Here is a 19161-nt window from a genome sequence, read left to right as displayed (position 1 = left end):
GTCAGGAGAGCACTGGAGAAAAGGGTTAGAGGAGGGATAATTTATACTTGTGATTTTGGGTGTAGAGCCATTCTTTATGTATTTTTTCAATATTTTTTGAGATTATAAATATAGTTACATTATTTCTCCCTCCCTCTTTCTCTTGCTCAACCTTCCCACATATCCAGCGTTGCTTTCTTTGAAATTCATGGCCTCTTTTTTTTTTTTTTTTTGTTAATTGTTGTTAGGCAGCCACGTTGGTGAGACTTCATGGATATAGCTTTTGACATTTCTATATGACAAAATCTCACAGCAAACTTCCTAGTCCTCTGGTTCTTACAATATTTCTGCTCCATCTTTTGGGATCATCCCTTGAGCTTTAGGTAGATGTATCAGTTGGGATAGTGTGAAGCAATTCTTGATAATGAAAAACTCTGAGATCTCTCCCTGACAGTGTGGGGGTGCATAAATTCCAAAGGATCAAGCTGCTAGACTAAGGTGTGGCTGTTTCAAGAGAGCAATCAAAGAGGAAGGATAGAGCTAAGGACAGGGGAAGTAAATTGCTTTCTTCTGGTAAATGAGCATTCCAGAAATGCGAGCTTTAATTGGGTTAGGTGACCACAAATATTACAAAGATGGAATGAGTCATTTAGTGACAGAGATGTCTGAGGTGGTAACCTTCCCAACATGTCTGTATGGGCTTCTCGTGGATAAAGACCTCTGTATGCAGAGCAGATGGACCAGGTCAGTTCTTGCTGGGGTGGAAGGATATTTTCATCTATCATTTCATTTCTAGCCTCATAATAAGCCTGGAAGGTGGACACAGTGCAATAATAGGATATCTACTTTTCTTCTGCCCTTGGAGCTTTGGAGATTCAACACAATCATTTGTGCAAAATAGTTTTAACAAGCTTAACTCACTACATATGCAAGTTTTGTTGTTACTCATACCTTGGAAGCATTTCTGCTTGTGTTTTTCGGAATACAATGACATGTTCCCTAAAGCAATTGGGGCTTTCCTTTAACAAAGCCAAGGCTGGCACGTGGGTAGATGCTCCTTGTTGATTTTGAAGTCTTAATGTGGACCAGCATTTCCCCTGGAGTTGAGCACCTCCTTCAGGTTTTTCTCATGGCCCAAACTTCAAGTCTTTGTCTGTCTGCTACAAAGCACACACTGCTATCCAGGCCACCCACCAGGTTCCACTTTCCAGCCCAAGGACACCTGTAACTGCTGATGACTTTATAGAATAACTGAGCTGAATGACATTTCTAGACAGTTTGCCAGGGTGGTCTGGTTTTCCAGGCTTCCGTAGTGAGTCAGCAGGGGTGTATCCACTGGACTCTGGGAATTGCAATTCTACATTGTCTAAAGTAGCTTCAGATTTTCCTTAAGAGAGGCAAATATGACCCTATCCAAGGAGTATTCCTTTAGCAGTGCCCACTTTGAAGTTTAACAGACCATGCTCGAATTCTTAGGTGTTAAATTTTCTTGGAAAGGGAAAAGAAGCTTCAGCGATAGAGTACATGGCGACTCTCCCTTCTCTCTTCTCAAGCAATTTCACTAGTTTCCTCATCTTTTGGGTTATTGTCAGTTGCGTGTGTTTTCCTCTCAAGGCTTAGGACATAGAATCTGTTCTGCAGAAGACATATTCATTGGAGTCACTGGTCATATAACACATGAATTGTTTAGTGCAGCACACCTCATTAGCTGTTATGACAAGGACATTTTTATTTAATGGGTAGATTAAAGACTATGTGGCATGCTCTTCTAACTCACTTGGTTTTTAATACTCCATGGTGCACACACCATCTACTCAGTGTTTTTGTCCCTGGGTTCTTATTCTGGACATAAGGAACACTTTTTGGTTCCATGTAGGAACTCTACCCCAGGAGTATGTAATGGGCACTGAAGTTCTTTGACCTATCATTGACTTAGCTTGGAGGCTCTAAACATCATCCGGAAGACTGATTGTCCCCACTACCATCTTTCTACAATGAGTCATCTGAATTTAGTGTAGCTTCCCAATTTCTTCCATTTCAATACCCTTCACATTCTTTTACGTGCCCTAGAGTTATTACCACATGGTGATGAAAGGCTGACACATACCATGAAAACATTAGCTGGTTTAGAATTCATGTTCTGCTTACATTTACTTCTCTTAGTAATGCTACTTCTGTGGCCTCCTGAGAATTTTCCAAACTACCTGCTTATCCTTTATCATGTCACTCTTGACTCCACAAGGTGTCCTTATAAAAACATAGAGATGTGGAAGGGGAGAGGCTTCATTACACTCCCCATCCAGGCACAGCTTCTGTTAGAAAACCCCCTCTTGAGTCTGGTGCAGTGACACACACCTGTAATCCTAACTCTTGACAGGTTGAAGCAGGGTTGTGAATTTTAGAGCATGAGTTTTAGAGAGTTTGTGGCTATATAGTAAGACCCTGTATGGAAAACACAGAACTGACCCTTTGGTATTGGATAGCCAACTTACGTGCTTTTCCCCAGGAAAGACTATTTTTCCATATTCTACCTTCTTTAGTTGTCTGTAGTTCTTTGTCTAGAAATGAGGCTTCATGAGCTTTCCTCCTTCCATGTTAGCATGTTAAATGGTCAGCCCTGAAAACATGAAATGTACAAGCTACATTATACATAGACTGAGCATATTGTATTTATATATTTAGGAACACACACACACACACACACACACACACACACACACACACACACACGCACACACACACTCGATGCAGAAAAGGCCTTTGACAAAATCCAGCCTCCCTTCATGATAAAAGTCCTAGAGAGACCAGGGAAACAAGATACATACTGCAACATAATAAAGGCAACTTAAAGCAGGCCCACAACAGGCCCATAGCCAACACCAACCTAAACAGAGAGAAACTCAAAGCATTTTTACTAAAATCAGGAACAAGACAAGGTTGTCTACTCTCTCCATACTTAAGTCAATAGAACACTTGAATTCTTAGCTAGAACATTAGGAGAACCGAAGGAGATCAAAGGGATACAAATAGGAAAGGAAGAAGTCAAAGTATCTTTATCAGCAGATGATATGACAGTACACACATATGACCCTAAAAACTTCACCAGGAAACTTCTACACTGATAGATACTTTCAGAAAAACAGCAGGATACAGAATTGACACACAAAAAATCAATAGCTTTCCTTCATACAAATGATAATTAGTCTGAGAAAGAAATCAGGGAAATAGTACGTTTCACATTAACCATGAAAAATATCTTAGGATAGCTCTAACCAAGCAAGTAAAAACTTGTCTGATAAAACCTTTAGGTCATTGAAGAAAGAAATGGAAGTAGACAGGCTTTTGATGAAAGAAGGACTACTTTCATTCTGTTCAGAGCTGGAGAACCAGATGGAACTGGTTCTTCTTACTTGCCAGGCATCAGTCCTTACTTTTTGCTTCCAAGGACGGAGGAGTCTCTATAAAGCTAGATTTTTTTGTTTGTTTTGTGTTATATTCTTCTTTTATACATTACATCCTGACTGCATTTTCTTCTCCTTCAATTCCTCTCAGTCCCTCCCCCACCTCCCCTCTACTCCCAGATCAACTCCTCCTCTGCCCACCCCCTGAAAAACAGGCAGGCCTCCCAGGGATATCCACTGAGCATAGCCCAACAATATACAATAGGACTGGTAGCAAATCCTCATATCATGGCAGTGTAGCTGGTTGTGGCAGCCTAGTAGGAGTAAAAGAGTTCTAAGCTCAGGCAAAAAGAATCAGAGATATCCCTCCCTGACTCCCACTGTTAGGAGACCCACAAGAACACTAAGCTACACGACCATAAGGTAAGTGCAGAGGACCTACTGCAGACCTACACAAGCTCTGTGATTGTTGCTTCAGTCCCCACGAGCTTCTGTGAGCCCTGGTTAGTTGAGTCTGAGGGCTGTTCACGTGGTGTTCTCAACCCTCTGGCTCCTCCTACAAAGTTAGTTTTTATATTTATAAGTTATGAATTGCAACATTTTGAGTGATAAGAGCTCTGAATAAAAAATAAAATAAGAAGACCATGAATTTGAGAGAGCGCACAGGGAGGTACATGAAAGGTTTGGGAGAGAAAAGGGGTTCATGATGTAATTATATTTTAATCTCAAAAATTAAAAAAAAATTAAAGTGCCAAAAGTGAACATGTTTTAAAAAATCCTTTTTTTTTTGTTCTTTTGTTGGTGAGTTATTTTCAGAGTACAAACTCGAGCAGTCACAGGCTACCTTTTTTTTTTTTTTTTAAGCAAAACAAGGCAAATCTAGAATGTTTCATTTCTTTAATCTTTGTCATCTCAGGACTCAGTGCTGTGACCGAGATGGTGTGGTTAGAAGGAGGGTGGGATATCAATCAGCAAAGCTCCAGAAAGTGTGAGCAAAAGTCAGTCAAGGAAGCAACTAACTACCTCGGTTTCCCTTTCCTAACACAGCTCCAAAGTGTGTTACTGTCATTAGAGTTCAGGTTTAAAAGGAATATAAAACAGAGGAGCATATACAAGCAACTAAGTGTCCATGACCTTGGGAGAGCTTGGTGTGGACAAGGTACAAAAGTCAAGGAGAAATGTTGAATCTTTAAGGTTTCTTTTGTCTCCAATTTGTCTTTCATTTCCCCTTTTCTATTTTCAGAATCCAGATATGTTCCTGCTTTACCAACCATTTATATTTTGAGTCAAATAAGATAATAACTGTAAGTTTTTGAACAAGATCTGTGGCCTGCTATGATTTACAGTGCCAATCTTCTTAGCCTAGTGCCTGATACATAAATCACTGGATGTATATTAATTATAATCTTACTCTTGCATTTTCCTCCTAAGATATCTCCCTTTCTCTCCACTTGTATGAAATAAAGAAAATCAGACTATCCCATACTTGTACTTCCTGCTCCATTAGTACACAAGATAGAAAGGACCCTGAACCTTATGGACTTGGTAATCTTCAGGGAAGGGAAACATTGAACAAACAATGCCTGAAGGGATAAAGAAAATGCCACCTGATGCAAGGGAATGTAACTAATGTTCATGAGATGTATCTGAAAGAAAAACAACATTTGATTAGGTTCAGCTGGGGTATCAGCAAGGCAGTGGGAGAAGGTACCCTAGGCAGATGAGACAATGTGTATTGTAATGGTTAACAGACTGCCACCTTGATTGGACTGAGAAAGGTCTGCCTAGGAGATTATGAAAGCACACTTCTGGGGTGTGCCAGTGCAGGCATTTCCAGAGACATCTGGCCTGCGGGATAGTAGTTAAGGTGGAGGGGAAGCCGGAACAGAACAAAAGCAAAAGGAAGAGGAAGCCAGCAAGCATGTGGAGGCTTGATTTTTCCTGAGCAGGCCTTTGATGCTGCTTCCATCCCCCATGGACATCTGATACTAGTTTCCTAAGCTTTTCCATGTGGATCCATGATGATACAGGATTTCCAGGTCTCCTGTCTTAGTCAGCAGCTTCATCCCTGATCTCTCCTTCCTAAGGCTTCTATCTTGGAATGAACTGCTATAGATTCTTGGTACACAAATGGCCATTGTGGGAGTATCCAGCATGGACTATTGAATCCAGGCTATTCAGTCCTGCTTCATGTGTTTATGTATATTCTCTGTAGAGAACTCTGAGTAATACATGTACAAAGCCTTGGTTTGAGAAAGTGTGGTTCACTAAAGTACTCTAAACTTCTTCCAAAGCTGCAAAGTAAGGGTATTATTCTTCAGAGACCCGTGCTGAGCTTTCTCTAGAGGCATAACCACTGGTCTCTTTGTGGTTTTGCAATGGTAATAACAGCGTGACAGTACTGGATGGGCTCTTGTAATAAATGAGGACACATAATTTCTGAATTTGTTTTCTCAAATCATAAATAACCAATCAAATAAAATACCATCAAGCTTGGAATTTTTATTACATTAATATAACAAAATACCTATGGTTAGGTAGCATAATAATGAAAAGAGATTTACTTTGACTCATAGTTCTGAAGGTCCAAAATAAAAGTCTTCTTCTAACTATGGCCTTCTTGCTGCAAGAGTTCTAAGGTGGGCCAAGACATCATTTGTCAAGAGTCAGGGAGTGTGTGTGTGTGTGTGTGTGTGTGTGTGTGTGTGTGTGTGTGTGTTTATTTCCTCTGGTCTCTCTCCCTTTTATAAAGCCATCAGGTCTTAATCATGAAGGCTTTACCTTAGTAACTTTATTTAGTCTTGTCATGTTCCAAAGACCAAACCTCTAAACATCATAGTTGGATGAAGTTTCTATCCTCTGAATATGCCACAAGGGGGATTATGTTTTAATACATGCACCTTTGGGGACACATTCAAACCACATCCAAACCACAGTAGAAAGTGTCTTCTACTAAGATAGATGGCTTTAGTCAAGATTGGCAGGGACATGGTGGGCAAGTTACTAAGTGGCCTGTAAGGTGGACTCTAGTATGTAGTGGCTACAGCCAGGTTAGAAGCAAAATCGGTTAGGCTAGAGTGATTTCATTCCAGGAACTCATGCTTTAGGAGATCTTTCTTGTGGGTAGTTGATGTCATCAGATGCACACCACTGACACCAAAGAAAGGGCAGTGCAATGTTCTTCTCTTTCCTCATCACTCATTACCTTTCTTTTCCTTTCTAGGCCTTTTAGACTCCTTTAGATTCTGTTTTTCTCATTTAAAGATAATGAGGTAAAAGACACCGTGGGACATATAAAATGGTAACCCCCACTTCAGCCCTTGTTCTATAGTCCTGTTCTTCCCCATGCTCTTCCCTGGCGTCATAGCCTCCGAAAAATCTCTGGTAGTGGAGGAGTAGAAGAAATATTAAAATCACATATCTAATTCTTGAAGCACATAGCATTTTCTTTTTGGTCAAATTGCCCCTTCTAGGTAGGGAATGTCTTTTAGTGGTACAAGCTATGCAGTAAAAAAAAACCCTCATTAACTGTATATAATCTACCCTGGCTTTCTCATCAGAGAACTCCTAAGACTGTGATTGTCTGAGGTACACACTGTTATATAGATAATGGGAAGTACTGCTCTATTTTCTGATGCCTTAGGTTCAATGCTGATGGGTTCTTATTTACTTTAGGAAAACCAAATAAACAGTCATTATGTTTTGAGAATTCCATATATGAATACTGTATCAGCCTCATTTCCCTTTCCCCTCTAGCTCTAACTCCTGTGTCCTTCTTGTTCCTTCTTAACTTCATGACATCATATTATTTATTAATGTTACACACATGTGTGAATTTATAAATACAACTAGCTGAATACATTTATTGTTGCCCATATGCATATGTGTTTAGGGCTGACCACTTTGGGATTAGATAACCTATCAAGGGGCCTTGTCCCTTGGGAAAACTAATTCTCCCTCTTTAATTAATTAATTGCCTATAGCTCTTAATATAGGAATGGGACCTTGTGAGATTTCCATATCAATATTGGTATTTCATTTGCTACTGTTCAGACAAGCATATTGTTGAGGTTTTATCAGTGCAGCTTCTCTGTCCTCTATAGGAGATACAATCTCACAGCAGATGTGCTGACATTCTGGCCCTTACTGCCTCTCCACCTCCACTTCCACAATGTTCCCTGAACCTGAGTGTGATGGGTGTGTTGTAGATGTGCCAGTCAGGAATGGGTACCCCACAGTCAACTGTTCTCTGCATTTTGACCACTTGTTGCTTTACACCTGCTGCAGAAAGAAGTGTGCGGGCATAAGGATAAGTATTTCAAAGATAGTCAGAAATTATACTGGTTTAAGAAGGTGGTAGTAGCGGTTTTTCTGTAGGTTCCATGGCCTCACCAGCCATTCATAGTTGTGTACGTTTACAGTGACAGGCATGAGGTCCCTTCTATAGAGCAGGTCTTAAATCCAATTAGGTGGCTCTTTGTTATCCCTATTATTTAAGTGCTCCTATTGCACCTTTTGGGATAGCTTGTCATTGTGGCCATTGTTGTGGTTTGTAACTGTCACAGCTGGATAGGACTACTGAGTGCTTTTTACCATGAAAACTAGTCCTTAGCAGGGAGGCTTCTAGGTCAGGTCTAGCTCTTTCTCCAAGTCCTGTGTCTAAAGCATGTGGTGTCTTCAGCAATAGGGTTTTACTTCAATTTTCTGGAATACAACCTAAAGAAATGGCTTTGGGAGTTTCTTACACTCCCCTGACCAACAACTGTAAAGGAGGTTTCCTATGCATGGTGCTGGGATTTTTGTTAGGAAGTCTATGGGTTTTTATTATTAGTATTATTATAGGTAATTTCCAGTACACATAAAGTAATATAACTCCATATGGCTTTTTAAAATATCCTTAGTGTTACCTACCCTTCTTCCTCCCCCCTTCTCAGAGTTCCTGCCCCTCCCCCAACACTGTCCCTTTTTACTTTCTTTGCATCTATGGTAACTATAGGTTATATATTCACATCTAAATAGTCAGAACTAGGATGGACTTGTCCTGACAATGATTCAGAAAGCTTGATAATTGTACTTTATGGAAATATACGAAAGTAAATCTAAGCTGGGCGGTGGTGGCACACACTTTTAATCCCAGCATTTGGGAGACAGAGGCAGGCAGATCTCTGTGAGTTTGAAACCAGCCTGGTCTACAAGAGCTAGTTCCAGGACAGCCTCCAAAGTCACAGAGAAACCATGCCTCAAAACTCCCTCCCCCCAAAGAAAGTAAATCTAATCTTGTCAGGTGTTTAGAATATTATATAAGAAGGAGATACATTAGTTTTAGTTATGTTTTAGGCTAAAGATTAGGAGAATAATGTTCTTGTTAGGAGTATCTAGAATTCATGGGTTAGCTGATTGTTCCATTCATTGAAACTTACTGAATGGTTTCATTCCAGATGCTGTATTTGGCCACGGAGACACAAAGATGCCAAGGTTCTTGCTCCGCAAATGCCAACATTGTCTGGAAGATGGCATGTAAGTGAACTAATGCCATATTATGTGGCAGGGCATCCCATCAAGACAGGTGGGAAGGTCTAAGTCAAATGAGTAATCATTTGGTTAGAGAGGAAGGCTGCAATCAAGGATATTTCCAAGGAGGAACAATAGTTGGGACATTGGGCCAGTGTTTTCTAGAGCAGCAAGGAAGGATATAGACCTCCCTGGCAAAGGCAAGGGACATGTGACACATAACATATGACTGGAGCTATAATCTGGCAGAGCTGAGATACTGGGTTTGTGTCAAACATCCAGCATGGGAGTCACAGAGTAACAGAATTTGCCTCTGGTAAACAGAGAGGTGTTAGGCTTCCTCAGAACAATCCATATATTCTCATTTGGAGACAGCACCGTGTTAAGTAGTCCAGGCTTGTCTGAAATACTTTATATGAGTCGGGCCAGCCTTCAGCTTACAACCTTCCTGCTTTAGCTTCCTCTGCTCTGGAGTTTTATGTGTGCCCCACCACACCTAACAGCTCAATAATCTTATAAGCTAAGATAGACATAATAGGGGAGTACAGAACTGACTATTTTGTATGTAACTGTCCTAAGAGGCATTTTATCCCTTATCGTTACTGATTTTGTCTTAGATTAAATTAATTTTCACTAGCAAGGTAAATCTCTGGCTGTGCGGAGAGCAGCTCTCATCTACTTCTTATTTTGTTGACCTTCAAGTTAAGTTGTTTTGTTGCTTGAAAGTTGAGATGCAATATCACTTGAAAAGTCCTAGAAAGGTTTAATTTAGCTGTGAACTCTGAAGTTAGAGAGCCAAGGCTCAACTTCCTTTCTGGTCATTGTTACCTAGGTAATTTTTCACAGACAACTTCAGCTCTCCACACCTTAATATTCTTCTTTTAGTAGCATGAAAATAGTGGTATCTCCATCCAAGAATTGCCCCACACAGGAATTGCTTCTAGCACAACCTAAGTCAATATTATTAGACAACAGATGCTTAGTAAAATGTGGTCAACTGCTATGTTAGGTAACAAAGAACCAAAGCATCAGGACCATAGGACATTCTAACTTGTGAAGTTGTTAGCCAGCATGATGAGGTACCATGGATTTATAATCTTCCTTGTACAGAAGGTGATGTGGCAGGGTTTGTCGCTGGTTAATATATTACTTTGTATGATTAGAGACATCATTTAGCTCTCTAGACTTGTATTTCCTTATGGTAAAGTTAGAGATAACTTCATTATCTTAGTTTATAGGCAGTGATAGGATATATCAAGTGAAATCTTTAGGAAAGTTAAAAACTTAAGTGTAAAAACCAATGCCAATATGATATAATTGGCATTGAGAGGTAGTGTTGTCACAGGCCATTCCTTTTTTATATATATAGTATGAATTATTTTGTATAGCTCTCTCAATGCCTTATTTTCTCTTCTTAATTTCTGTGAGACTAACCCTGTCTTTAAATTTTGTACAGGACATGAGAAGCAGTATCTGTCTGATAGTCAGATAAAGGAATAAGGAAAAAAATAACCTTCACTATTAAAAACAGAGAATGGTGCACACCTTTAATCCTAGCACTCAGGAGACAGAGATAGCAGATTTCTGTGAGTTAAAGGGCAACCTGGCCCACAGAGCGAGTTTCAGGGCAGCTGGAGGTACACAGAGAGACCCTATCTCGAAAAACTAAAACCAAACCAAACAAACAAACACACACAAAAAAAACAAAACAGAGTCAGCTTCAGTTATTTTCTTACCAAGGGAATTACCCTTTTCCTGTAAAGCATTATTAATATTTAGGACAGTGTTTTTATAATCCAAAAAAGTCACATGAGACTTTTGACATTCTTAGGAGACACATTTCACAGCAAACACTCTGTTCCTCTGGCTCTTAACAATCTTTCCACAGTGTTCCTTGAGCCTTAGGAGCAGGAGTTGTACTATGTATTTATCCACTGGGACTGAGCTCCACAACTCTGCAGTTTTGATTGTCTGTGGTTTTTTGCAATGGTCTATTGCAAAGAGAAGTTTCCTTCATGAGGGGTGAGGTCCTTACACCACACTTTATCTGTGGGTATAAGGACAAATATTTAGAATGTAGTTAGGACTTGTGCTGGTTTAATAAAATGGTGATTGTAGGTTCTCATCCAAAATCCATGACTTCACGAGCTTCAGGTAGTTGACAGGTTTCTAGTACCAGGCATGGTTTTCCTCATGTTGGGCCTGTCTAAAGTCTTGTTAGAGAGCCGTTGGGCTGTTAGTTACTGGCAACATATGTGTTCCACTACTGCACCCTTAAGGTTATTGTGTCGTGCTGGTCACTGATGTTGGTTTAAAGGTGTCATGCTGGGTAAGACTTTGGTTGCTTCCCTTCTTTAGAAGCTTGCATAGTGCCTTCTGGCACCATGAAAGCTAGTCTTCAGGGAGGAGGTTATCCCTGAAAACATACATACAACTAACACTGTAAGTAACATTAGGAATATATGTATTCATATATGTGTGTAACAACAATTAATGAAAAAAGAGACCATGAATTTGAAAAGAGAGTAAAGAGAACAAACGGGACAGTTTGGGAAGGAAAAGGGATGAGGAAATGATATAATTTTATTATAATATCAAAAAACAAACAATTTATGCAAAAATTATCTGGGCATTGTAAGTCCATTCCATACCTTTGCAAAATATTTCTAAGAGAATTTGTGTGCCTTTTTTCTTTTCTGGTAAACTATGTAGAATTAGTGAAAATCCCCTCACATTTTCACACCAAGTCACATGTATTTGATATGCACAACCTCAAAGAACAGTAGCCACCCCCTGCTCCCCCAGCACTGTGCAGCCAGGAAAGAACATAGAGATTTCTAAGAATACACTGCTGTTTTCTGTTAAGTGGAAGTGATTGGCAGTTCTTGGAAAGCCTCCAGAATATACTGTTTGTAACATCATTAGTTTTATTTGATGTGAAAAAAAATCTGTTAACCCATCTAACTACCAGAAACTTTCTACTTACCATCTTATATGCTTAAACACCAATGGGTATATTAAACAGAAGTCTATGTCAACTTTAAATTCTTTTGAAAACTTATATTCATGTGGCTGTTCTGGTGGAGAAACTGGTTGAAATAAGACCATGCAAGTGAAAATGCAGTGCAGGGTAGGTCTATAGTCATTTAGTACAGCCGGGGGGGATTTTAATATTGGAGTCTTAGAATTTTTAAGGTCATACTTACAAAGAAAGATGTTTTGTTTCACTTTGTGTGCTTGGTCAGTGAGCACCTATATCACACTGGTAAGTGTTGTCCCAAATAAAACAAATTTAGAAGAAAAAAGCCAAGAAAGATTTGTCTTATGTGCAGAAACAGACTTAAAAAGAAAAGTTAACAGTTAACAGTTAAAAGTTAAAAGTTAACAGTTCTTAAAAGAACTGTTCCTAAGCTAAGCCCTGAGGAGGGATAGGTACAGAGTCGTATGGTCACCCTGGGATTGTAGTACACTATGCTCAAGCTTCCAGTTTCAGTCTGTTTCCTCTGGCTCCTGGTTCACTGTGTCCTGCCTCTCATTCTTCCTCTTCTTTTCTTTTCCCTCTTCACCCCCTTTCTTTTCTTCCTCTCCTTTTCCTCTTCCTCTCTTCCACCCCTGTCTTTTCAAGGTCTCCCTGTGTAGCCCAGGCTAGCTTCCAACCTGAGGTCTTTCTGTCTCAGCTTGTCAGAGCTGGGATTACTGGTGGGTATCACCTGTTAAACATCTTTATCCTTGCTAAGGATGTATGTATGCTTTTATTACAGATACTACCGTGGTGAGGTGGAAGCTGGCAGAACACTGGGGATGAGAATGCACATTTTGGACTATTCCGCTTTCCTTGAAATATACTGGAGAGGACAATGGCAGAGAAAACGATTTTGTGTGTTAGCAGTTAGTCTTTAGGAAGGTTTCATGTAAGGAGGAATTCTCAGCAGCATTTTGGAGGATGAGCAGGAGCTTGGCAGGACTGACATGTTCCAAGCTTGTTTCTTAAAACCACAAGCCCAAGCTGTGAGTTTTGGGTATTCATTTGGTAGGGAGAGGGTGTGAAGAACCAGCCGTAATGTTGTTACTGAAACAGGCTTGCCAGTCAGTGTGTGTAGCTTCTGGAAGACAGGCAGGGAGGAACAGGCTGAGGGGCTTCTTCTATGATCAGCCCTTTCCATAGACAGCAGCAACAGCAGAGGAGGAGGAACAGCTGAGGAGCTACACTCACCTGAAACAAAGGAGCAGGAAGAGATGGGAGTTTGTCTTTGGAGAATACATTCCTGAACCATTTCCATTGTATAGTTGGGAAGTGTTGAAGAGCAGGGTATTTATGTGTGTGTGTGAACAGGGCACTGCTTCACCTTTTACAGTACCTGGGGAATGGGCAAGGTAGGGAGAAATGGCATTATTGCTGTTTTCTAAGAGTTCGTGTCTTTCTTAAACTAGGTATACTTGATAGAAAAGCCGAATACTAGTACCACCAGATTAAAGGACTTTCCTTTGTTGAACATAAACAAAGAAGTAAACTAATAGATTCTCATAGAGCAGGGCCATCTAAAGGAAATAAAACATAAGCCACCTGTATAACTCAAAATATAGACATGCCACAAAGTTAAGAAGAAATAGATAAGATCATTTGGTTAAAAACGTTATTGTGGCCAGGTGTTGGTGGCCCACACCTTTAATCCCAGCACTCGGGAGGCAGAGACAGGTGGATCTCTGTGAGTTCAAGACCAGCCTAGTCTACAAATTGAGTTCCAGGCCAGCCAGGACTACACAAAGAAACCCTGTCTTGAAAAACCAAACAAGCAACAACAATAATGTTATTGTGGGTGTAAAGGGACGGCTTAGTTGGTACACACTTGTTTTGCAAGTGGTGGGAACTGAGTTTGGTCCCAGTAACCACATAACATAACCGTGGGTGGTGGTGCACACTTGTAGTTCCAGCACTGGGGAGGCAGAAGACAGGGGGTTCTGAGGTTCACTTTCAGGCAGTCTAGCCTGCTTGATGAGCACCAGGCCAATGCAATCCTGTCTCATAGAAGGTCAATGATGTTCCTGAAGATGATAACTAAGGTTGTCCCCTAACTTCCTTATGCACTCATGTTCATAAACAGTTATTGTGCGTATTTATGATATGCACCATATTATGAGATTCGTGGATGTAGTAAAATGGTTAACATAGTGAAACAAATTAACATCTTACATAGATAACTGTTTTCTCTCTCCCTTTGGCAAGAACAATAACTAGCTCATTTAATAGAAATCCTGAATATGATAGACTACTGATGGCAGTAGCCCTCACACTGTGTATTAGACTCTAGAGTTGTTGCTTTTAGATATACTGATTTGCTCCATTTCTGCCTCTCACTTTGCCTACAACCATTTTTTCTGTCTATAGAAATATTTCTACTTTTGTGGAGAGAAGTTGAAATAATTTTTACCTACAACCATTTTTCTATCTATAGAAATATTTCTACTTTTGTGGTAAAAAGTTGAAATAAAATTTTTAGATTCCCCATATAAATGGATTTTTTCCAAGACAGGGTTTCTCTCTTTGTTAACAGCCCTGCCTGTCCTGGAGCTCACTCTGTAGTCAAGGCTGGCATCAAACTCACAGAGATCAGCCTGCCTCTGCCTCCCAAGTGCTGGGATTAAAGGCATGCACCACCACCACTCTTTGTCTCTTTGTTAGACTGATTTAATTTAGTATACTTTTAATATATTTCACTTTTTTCAATATCTTTATATTACCAATTTAACATATAGTAAATGTAAAAATATTGAAAAAATTTGCATTCTTTTCACAGACATATTTAATATCTGGACTATTGTCTACTTATAGCTTGTGTCAGAACATCAGATTGCTATTAGAAATATTTTTTTAAGTTTTTATAACTTTCACACCTGAAAAAGTGGGTTCATGTATTCAAACTGTTTTCAACATACCTAAAGATTTCCAATAACTGACACTCAGTTTAATATAAATAATTAGCTTAAACAAAAATAAAATTTCAGTTTCTCACTTCTCTTAGCTGTGATTCCAGAAGGAGGTCTTCGCTGAAACTGTATTTGGCTACAAAAATAGAAGAAAAATAGTCATGATTTGGTCATTGTTAGTCCTTTTCTTCTGAGGTGTTTATGAGGCAGGGATTTCACAGGAGGCTTAGTCGTGAAGTTCTGGACATAGGTAGAGAGCACTTTAACCTATTACATGCCCTACCATTAGTGAGCTATCTGATGTTTTCTTTGTAAGAAGAATGAGACTTGTCTCTCTACCCCGTTGGGTCTTTTCAGAACATGCTTTGAAGTGCCAATGGAACCTCTAAATAATGGATTTCTAGACCTTGGATGGGTCTCAAGCATCTTGTTCAATGATACTTAGATGTTTGCCTACAAATTAATATTCTGATCCCTCTCTATGTACCATGTTCTTATTTGTACCTGTTTTTATTAATTGTGGTATCTTAGACAGATTGTTACTAGGTTCAGCACTTGACTGACTGGATGCTTCTCTTGATGTCCTCGCTAATTTGGATTGTTTTCTTGCTTTCAGGTTTTGTGTCTTCCCCCGCCCAGTGTTTGGTAGCTGTTAGTCATTTGACTCATATCAAACCTACCAGTAACTGAAATCTCCATTTAGCCTCTTCCTGTACGTGTTAGAGTAGTTTCATAATGCTTTCTGAAACACCTCACTTTTTTTTTTTTTTTAAATAGCAACCAAAAGCTCTTCTCCACTTGATACTGTTTTCAGCAGTTAGGCCTGCCTTTACCTGCTATGGCAGTTAAAGCTTTGTTACATCATTTGGGGCAGGGGAGAAAAAGGGACTTAATGAACCTCGGGGTGTGTCTCAAACCCAGAAAACAGCAAATCTTGTTAAATAAAACTCAGTTCAGAAGAAAGTCCAGGGCTTTACATTTCTAATAAGTTCTTGTAGACTATATATGTATTTAAAAATTATTTTATTATTGTATTTTTTTTATATGTATGGTGTTTTGCCTATGTGTCTTTGTGTATGTATATCACATCTGTGCCTGGTGGCAGGAAAGGACATTGGACCTCCTGGAACTGTGAACAGCCATGTGGGGACTGGACATCAAACCCAGGTTCTCTGGAAGAGCAGCTAGTGCTTTTGCCTGCTGAATTATCTCTCTAGCCCGTGTGTGTGTGTGTGTGTGTGTGTGTGTGTGTGTGTGTGTGTATTTTTCTCATTCATTCCTGTCCCTTTGCATCTGCCCTCCACCCCTGCATGCACCCTGAATAAAATAATATTCAAGAGAAAAAATGAGAAAAATAAAATAAGAATTAAAAATCTCAACCCTGGAAGCTGCAATGCTCCCCAACAAGTCATGCCACGTACCCATTTGTCCATACACCTGTACTTGCAAGTGTTCATTGCAAAGAGCCATTTGTCTGGTTCGAGGCACCTGGTCTCCACTCTACGTTTGATGCTGGGCCCCCACAAGGACTCTTCCTGGACATCCTTCTGACGCCCCGTGTTTTGGAGATCCTGCAGCTTTGGGTCTGCGTGTCAGCTCCCTTCATATGCTCCAGCAGATGGGGCAAGCCAAGTCATAACCCTAGTCATAACCCTGGGCAGCTGTAGGGTTGGTCTACCAGATGGGAAATGGGGACAGCCATCCATGTTCATTTCATCGAGGCTGGCTCACCCACATCTGCGCTAACCGGATTGGCTCATTTGTGCAGCTCTGTCACGGTGCAGGGCCTGCTCTCCTGAGTGCTGCAGCGGGTGGGGGTCAAAGACAGCTCTCCCGCTCTTATGATCACAAAGCCAGTTCTCTCAGCTGTCCCAGGAGTTAATGGGTGGGCAGAGGGTAGAGGACACTTCTCCCCTGCTCATGTCGCCACAAGATAGATAGGTAATGGGAACAGCTTTCCCATGGTCACAGTTTCGGGGCTGGCTTTCCCACACCTGTGTCAACAGTGTTGGCTCAATTGTGCTGCCCTATATTTTAAGTAACCATTTCAGGGCATCCCACATTCTTTCTTGTAATCAATTCCTCTTGTATATTTTCTTCCTGTGAGGTGAGTGTGCGTTTTCCTTCTCTACAAGCCTGTCCTGAGAGCCTTTAAAATCTTAGCTGAGACTTTCTTATGCAGTGTTTTAGGGCTCCCCTTTCCTCTAGGGAAGGAGATGTGTATAATCTTGGGGTTTCCCCATGGTCTGGTAAAATGAAAAGCATAAATGAGCCGTGTAGATTTTTTCCAAGATTGTTTGGATCTTGTGAGAGAGCTGGGGAAAACCAGTGTGGAAGCCTTCTTGGGGAGGCAGCAACACAAATACCAATGCCCTGGACACTCACCAGAAAGTCTTTCTAGTTGGCTTTATCTCTGATTATTTTTTTGTAATTTTCTTTAGCACTGATTCATTCATTTTTCCAAAATTCCAAAGAAATCAACGAATAACACAAATATTAGAGATCATCTGATCTCACTGCAGGAAAGCAGGGGAGGGTGGATTGTCCCTGTTTTAGGTCAGGAAAGGATTTGTGGTGCTTTTGTAAGGCTTAGGTCTCTTCCATACAATTTACATCCTCAGACCCAAAGTGAGGGCAAGTGCTTTTGGTTTTATAGACTAGAAACTTGCTCCAGATTCTCTTACGATTTCTTTCCAATGCCCATGTCAACATTCCTCTCAGATACATACTCTTCTTCATTGTCACTGCATGTATCTCTCTATATCATCTATCTATCTATCTATCTATCTATCTATCTATCTATCTATCATCTATCTATCTACCATCTATCTACCTATCCTGTTCCTTAATCTTGGGGTCATGTAGCGTCATATTGCATTCACCAGACTTCCTTGAAAACTAACTATTTGTCAAAGTGTCTTTCTAGTAATTTAGATCCCCCTCACCCAGCACCTTTGATGGGGTTTCAGTACAGTCATCTAGAGCAGCATTGCTTTACAGAAATGAATCTGACTGAATCTGTCTGCTCACTAAAGGAGAGCAGACAGCAGGTGGAAGTGCCAGCTGCCTATATTACAGCTCTGAAAAAAAAATCCCTTATGGGTATCTTGTACTTTCTTATCTCAGAAGTGGCTCTGGGTATCTAGGCAGAACACATGAGATGTCGGGAATGTCTGTTTTCCTGGGTATATGAGGTCAGAGGCAGAGTCCTATTTGTGTGTGTGGAAGACAGGGTTTTTCCCCCTCGCCTGGTGGTAATGTTGCAAGAACAGACTTTCCCCTCCCTGGCTCCCTGGAGTAAAATGGCTGCCAAGGTATTTTGGAACAGAAATGTAAGAATGTTCTGGCCACTGCAAGACAGTAACAAGAGTCCTTTGATATTTTCTATGTTCTCTGTAATCAAACTGGCACCCGTTTTCCTTCTTAGGTTCTGAGTTGTCATAGGCTAATACTGGCTTGTGACCTGACTATTTCTTTGAAGGATATGCTGTGGAGTTGGCTCCTATTTGTATTGGAAGTCCTGAAGGAGCAGCTCTTTACAGAGTAGTTCTTGTGGAGTCCACCAGGGAGAAGGAGGAAACCAAACACAACGGGGAAACATTTAACAATTAAAACCAGCCCTTGCCTGTGTGGTCCTTTGCTTTACTGTATCAGTTTGTGGAAATGGACAGCTGGGAAGAGGCCCGATAGCTGACAGAGCCCAAAAGATCTGTTATAGCCTAATCTATGAGGTAGTCAAGAAAGTGACAAAATCTTCAGGATGTCAAGGAAGTTATTTAACAGCTATGATGACCACAGGCAACCAGACTTCTGGGCTATAGCATTACAGACCGAGAAAATAGGAGGCTTGGAAAATAGGAGTCCAACACAGAAACAGTTCCAAAATGTGCTATGATTTTCCAGGGAGCTAATACTTTTTATTCATTTTAAGTAAAGGTTTTACTATTTTAAATATGAAAAGGTTTTTAATAAAACCCACATTTTGTTCATTCAATATATGATTATAAAATAGAAAAATAATGTCATTTTATATTTACCTAATCTTCTTTAAAATATAAAATGTGGGGTTTGAGAGATGGCTTAGTGGTTAAGAGTGTGTAGCACTCTTGCAGAGGACCTGAGTTTTATTCCCAGAAGCCCTATTGGGTGACTTACAACTGCTATAGTTCCAGCCCAAGGCATCCAAACACACACATACAAACAATTAAAAATAATAATTATTTGTTATTTTTATATCTCAACAAATATCCTATATATCTTAATTTTTATATATAATATATCCTCTATATAATCATATACAGTTGCATACATTTATAATATAATATGTAACACACATACATCTTTA

General features: G+C 40.1%; 1 long non-coding RNA gene across 8 annotated transcripts in view; it reads left to right on the top strand.

Moving 5' to 3' along the window:
* The window catches only part of LOC103160605, a 151398-nt gene that overhangs the window by 52918 nt on the left and 79319 nt on the right, over positions 1 to 19161 (top strand). For 5 of the 8 annotated variants that reach the window (XR_004768207.1, XR_004768202.1, XR_004768201.1 and 2 more), the window contains exon 3: positions 8819 to 8897. The exons of 1 other annotated variant lie outside the window; for it this stretch is intronic. This is a non-coding gene — a long non-coding RNA (uncharacterized LOC103160605). Of the gene's footprint in view, positions 1 to 4623; positions 4685 to 6603; positions 6653 to 8818; positions 8898 to 19161 lie in introns of all 8 variants that reach the window. 2 more of the 8 variants (XR_004768204.1, XR_004768203.1) reach the window with 2 other exon arrangements.

This window comes from Cricetulus griseus, chromosome 2 (assembly GCF_003668045.3).
Source record: "Cricetulus griseus strain 17A/GY chromosome 2, alternate assembly CriGri-PICRH-1.0, whole genome shotgun sequence".
NCBI lineage: Eukaryota > Metazoa > Chordata > Mammalia > Rodentia > Cricetidae > Cricetulus > Cricetulus griseus.
Note: the sequence above shows the minus strand (reverse complement) of the source record. Positions and strands in the feature narration are given on the sequence as shown.